The following is a 6,000-nucleotide window of genomic DNA, read 5'->3' as shown; positions in this document are numbered from 1 at the left end:
TTAGCCATGGTAAATCCAAATTCTCAGCCTTCCTTCTCTGGCTTGCTTTCAGCCAGAGGTTACTGCTCCATAACAGAACAGCAAGATGTTTTTGTATGTAGCCTTCACAGACAGCTTATGGCAAGATGTTGGCTGTATGCAAGAATACAATGCTGTAAAAGATCACAGCAAGACCTGTCAGATCTCATAGAGAAAACTGCTAAGGCCACGCTTTGAAATTTATTATAGCACTGTTATTTTAAAGGCTGTCATAAGCTTTATGAAGGACAGAGTGCTCACTCTCTCACCACCCATCACAGACACCCTCTAACTAATGGCAAATTGTGTTGTAAAGGTTTGCATAAAGTGACAAACCGCATTAAAAGCTTATATTTAGCTTCTTTTGAAAGGAATTTCAAGTCAACATGTCTTAGAAGAAGAACGCAGGGGCAGGGAAGATAATTGATGGTTGAAGGCCAGAGGGCACTTTTTACTCCTCCTGGCTGTGAGACTCTCAGCTGGGAACTGTTTCTGACATCTGAAGATATTTTTCCTTCTCAGCACTCCAGAGTGGATGTCAGATACCCATCAGCTCCAGAATAGGCACAGCATGAAATACTTTGAGAAGCAGACATTGTATCAATAAGCCATATGTTCTTCTTTAATGGCCACAATGGGAGTTCCTTGTAAACAACAGGAGAAATTATCATGGATATTTAAAAGCTGAACATTTGGTTAATTTACTTTAAAGAGAAACATTATCAGCACCATTATGTTGGTCATATGTTAAACTATGTAAAGCATTAAAGATCTATGGTGACAGGTATACAAACCGCATCACAGTCCCAAATGGACTGAAATCCATTTGCAGTCTTCCTCTACAGCAATGCAAGTTCCAGAGCTCATAACACGACTGAATGTCTTTATCAATGTATTTTTCATATTGTGATTACAAGTGAAGGTCCCTGCTCACAAATGCAAAACAAAACATCGTTTCCCCTCCCAATATCACCACCATGCATTATTATCAATGCACCAGGACAGCCTTCTAAAACATTCCTGCAAGGCTTTATAAAAGTCATAAAGGCTGGATGTTCACAAGTCTTCAAACCGCATTGAAATCCCTCATTTTTAAACATGTCTTTGTGCATACATTTCAGTTTTATTGAAGAAAACCATCTAAACAGAGTAACCTGCAATTATGCTTCGCTTTTACAGTAACTAGAACTTCTGCTAATCAGGAAAACATAGATCCTGTATGCACTTGCCAAATTTAGCAGTTCTACAATTTTACATTTTACATACCCGTTCTCTGATAACTGCTGAAATAATTCCCTTTAGTAACTAACTCACCAAATTCCACGCATTACTACCCTCAACTACAGCAGGCTCTCTGGCACGTAACTTCTTTTATGTTACGAATAAGCTAGTCTGGAGTGGGAAAAATACACAAATGCACAGTGGGAAAAAGCGAAAAAATAACTCCTCCAAACATCAACCACAGCAGTTTTAAAAGTGAACAATCAGAATACAAGCGGCGATATTTTGACCATGTGTTTGCATTTCGCTTTTCCCATTTACTGCAGTAACAGACTGCGCTGTCGCGCTCACACGGCTCTTCACCACTTACACTTGCAAAACCCAAAGTAATTTGCAGAGGGAAATCAGAAGAGCAGCTGTCAACGAAAGACTGAACGTGATGGTCCATTATCATTACCCACACAAAATGTTGACTTAGAAACTCCAGTAACCTGGAAATTCTCACCAAAGGCTCCACGAGCCCACTGCAAACTTTTTTTTTTTTTTAAATTAAGATTTCATGTTAGGATTTCACCTCAGATTGATCACACAGATCAGAAAAGCATAGGATTGTTGCTGTCTCTTAGGAATGCAGAATTTATCTTATGCATACATAGAGGGCAGTACCTAATCTGAGAATTAGCTAAATCTTCAGGAATGGGCTTCAAACAGGAGTTAAGTGAAACACCAGTCTCCTGCCATCCTTTTACACAGGGGACATTTTCCACCCTGACACAAGACAAACCAGCTTCTTACATCTCATTGCCCATGGTTCTGAGCACCTGACAGACAGAGCCCAGGCCCTTCACTGTAATGTTTATTTCTAAAGCTGGTATTTCAAGCACTTACAGTTCCAGGACACAGCTTAAAGAACTCCTCTCCAATGCAACTATTTTTCTTGTTGTGCTTTAGTCTGTTCTCCAGCACAGCCTGGCTGACTTCTTTCAAAAATGTGTGAAGCTGTGTCCATGCTTATCTGGTTGTACTGGTTCGTCATCAGTCCTTCGTTAGTAAATTAGAAGAGTCATCCATGAAGTGAGCTGGGGAAACAGCATCATTCTGTGCTCTCCTGTGTAATGTTACAGCACGCTACTAAAAATAACTGCTGCCTTCCACTCCGGAGATGGAGGCTTCCTGAAAATGAGGCATTTTTATACTCGGAGTATACACATGATAGACCGCACTCTGGTATATCACTGCTTGTCCATATGTAAAGTGAATAGATTTGTAATATTTCCTTAACCTAGGAGTTACCCCAGCCACACAGCCAGCATATGCTCCTAGTAAACACTCTTCAACCTCCCCCCAAGCCGAGCTTGAGCACTTGTATTGTAACTGATGATTTTTTTAATTTTATCTCCACAACTGCTGAAGCAGCTCCATGTTTCTGCTAATCTTCTTTGAAATATGTGAAAGTGAAAAATGTTTCAGGAGAAATTTTGGAAGCTCTTTGGATTTTTTTTTTAATCATATTTTGTTTAAATAGAAGTAAACAAAAAGTTTTTGATCTCAGGTCTCACATACAAGTCTGGACCATTCCCTGTTTAGAGAGGAAAAACAATCAATCTATTTCTGAGCAGCTTTTGCATTAGGACTGAAAATGCTCTGAATGAAAGTATAGCAGAGGACTTAATGAACTGAGTATGAACAACAGCTAAATAAGTGGAAATATTTAGCAGATACTTAGACTACATATATATGAAGTTTGTTCCCATGCACTACTTCAAACAAAAAAGATGTCTAGCTCTTCTCAGGACAACCTCAATTCTGTGCAGGCTTACACAAAGAAAGTTACAGCCCCTGTCCTACAAGAAGAAGAAAACAAAACAAACAAAACCCACAAAACAAACCACACACACACAAAAAAGCCCCCAAAAACAAACCAAAAACCCACACTAAAACAAGACAGAGGAAACAGAGCCAGCTCTGGACAAAGATCGGCAAAGCATGAAGGTCCCTCACTCAGAGGGGAGCAGAGGCTGGAGGGATTGCATCCTGTTGTCAGGAAGCAACCCACTTGAATCAAAGGGTGGAAGTAGTGATCACAAAAGGTTAAAATATAAACATACAACTATGAACCACTTACAGATAAGAGAGGCTGAGATTCTGAATGACATTGCCACTGAGCAGAGGAGCAAAGCTGCGGCACAGCTTCCATAGAAGCTCTGACAATTTTGCATTAAAAATCTGCTAAAATGGTATTTGTCACTGTGAAAAAAAGTACATTTATGATGCGTTGCTCTCAGTAATGATGGACTGTGTTTGGCAATGCAATAAGCCATTCTCTGTGCCGTGCTCCTCAGAGACGAGCAGTGCTGGCTCCACTTCATTGCATAGCCAGTCTCACAGCAGTGCAGAAATGCCACCAGGAACAAGTAGCTCCTCACCTCACCTCTACCGCCTACTCAGGGAGTGTGAGAGGCCAGTGCTTTGCCTGTTGAAATTCAGAAAAATCATGTTTGAAGAGCTTTGCTCAGCACAGGCAGCGTTCTGTGAACAGCAGCAGAGCTCTAATTAACAGCACAGACTTCATCTCAGCAAACTGTTTTAAAAGAAACTCAAAAGTACACGAACACTCCAAGTTTAATCCATAAGGCAAAGAGCTGAATCACAGACTCTGACAAGGCAGTCCCTGGAAAGCAGCTATATTGTATGCTCCGTTTCTCATTCCAGGAGCATCCTAAGTCCAATGTGCAGCAGCTCTATATGCAGATAAGCTAAAAGGAGAAACGCCAGTTTGACCCAAGAGAAAAGTTCAAATCTGGAGTCTAATTAACTCCACAAACCTCCCTTACCTCTAGCATGGGAAAACTGCAGCCAAGTCAGGCAGTGTCTTTCTGTATTTCTGCCAGACATCTAGATTTCAGACAACAACATTTCTCCTGAGCCTTTCCACAAAGCCCAAACAGCAGTCGAGGACCAGCGAGGACACCAGCTGACCCAAGCTGGAGGGCTGCCCACCCTCCTGTGTCACTTTGGAGCCAGGTGGTGCTCTCTTGGGACAGCTTTCTTCCAGCAGCAGAGCCTTCCTGTCCTGCAAAAGGAGCTCTAGCCACACTTCAACAGAGCAAGGCTGACGCCTAGAAAATTCCCAACCTGCTCCAGCAACCAGAAGTACATGGAATCACAGGCCTATTTCATCCCCTACGGGATAACTTGCCCCTAACTGTAGTCTTATCCCAGTGGTGGGCAGGAGCTCAAGGTGGGGCTGTCTGTACATCCACGCTTCCTTCTCCATTAGCACAGCATCTCACATAGCATTTCTCCAGCCCTGGGAACAAGCTGCCAAGAAATCCTCATTTATTTATCCCTTCCAACCACAGATATGGCTTACCCTGTTTTGGTAGGACTTTGGTTTGCACCTCTGCAAGGGTTTGCACTTCCAGGTTCCTGTATTCTCCTAGGAAAGTGTATTTTGGCTTAGTCCAAAAGCTTACAAGGAGAAACCCTGGCAATTTCTCCACTGTATCTTTGAGAACTTAGTCATTAGTGCCATTGGCTTCAAATTTGATGCCAAACCCAGCATCAAGTATTCCAAGTAAAATGGTCTAGGTCTGAAAACGCCTGGGAAAAAGGCAAGCTCCGCCCAACAAAGGTATATCACAGAATCACAGAACATCAGGAATTGGAAGGGACCTCAAAAGGTCATCCAGTCCAATCCCCCTGCCGGAGCAGGAACACCTAGATGAGGTTACATAGGAATGTGTCCAGGCAGGTCTTGAATGCCTCATCCTGCTCCACCAGTGGGATTGAACTAGATGATCTTTCAAGGTCCCTTCCAATCCCTCACATTCTGTGATTCTGTGAGTAGCAACCAGTCAAATTAACATACTCTTACTGGAAAAAAAAGGAAGACACCAAGTTTTGACAAAGATTTTCATTTCCTACTTGTCATACTTTTCTCAAACCACTTCATGTTCATGACACACTTGAAGCCCCAGAGACTTTAAGCACCCTTACTCCTAATGCCAATTCAAGCAGGGATTCAGTGCTATTCATGTGAATAGCATTCAGTCAGGGAGACTGAAATAATAACATATGTGAAACAGCTTGAGTCTTGAGGATGTGAACTATACAGAATTAGTTAACAGATTCTTTTTTTTAAGCCCACACACTCACCATAACATTCATTTAGTAAATCTGAATAAGAACCGTATTCAATAGCAACACAATCTTCATGTGAACATTCTGTGAAGAGAAAGACTAAATTCCATGAATCAATAATTTGTTTCAATTTTCTTGGTTTTGTTTACTATCTACATCATGTTTGATGAGTCTTAACTTATTAATGTTATTAACATTCTCTACTTTAAATCTCTGTATAAGACTCTAAGTGAACAAGGCCTGCGTTTGCTTTGACTTCAAAGAGAGCGAAGCATCTACAGAAGTGTTTTCTAGACTGAATTGGACTTTATCAGCGTGGCTGTCGTAAGTTCAGAAAAAACAGTTCTCACCACATCACCCACATTTGAGACAAAAGACCATTTAATACATCTCATTTTCAAAAACATTATTTATATAATGTTGATATCCTATGTTATTTGACTAATATTAAGTACAATATAACTATTAAATATTTGTTGTTCACCCTTACAGTGTTGACCCGTTAGTGTTTGATACTGACAGAACTGCCTGAAACATCTACTGTTCACAACATTTGTTCTAGCTAAAGAGATTTGATAGAATTTGCTAATCAACTGCAACCACTTCCCACCCATAAAA

Source organism: Patagioenas fasciata, chromosome 2 (assembly GCF_037038585.1).
Source record: "Patagioenas fasciata isolate bPatFas1 chromosome 2, bPatFas1.hap1, whole genome shotgun sequence".
NCBI classification, from domain to species: domain Eukaryota; kingdom Metazoa; phylum Chordata; class Aves; order Columbiformes; family Columbidae; genus Patagioenas; species Patagioenas fasciata.
Note: the sequence above shows the minus strand (reverse complement) of the source record.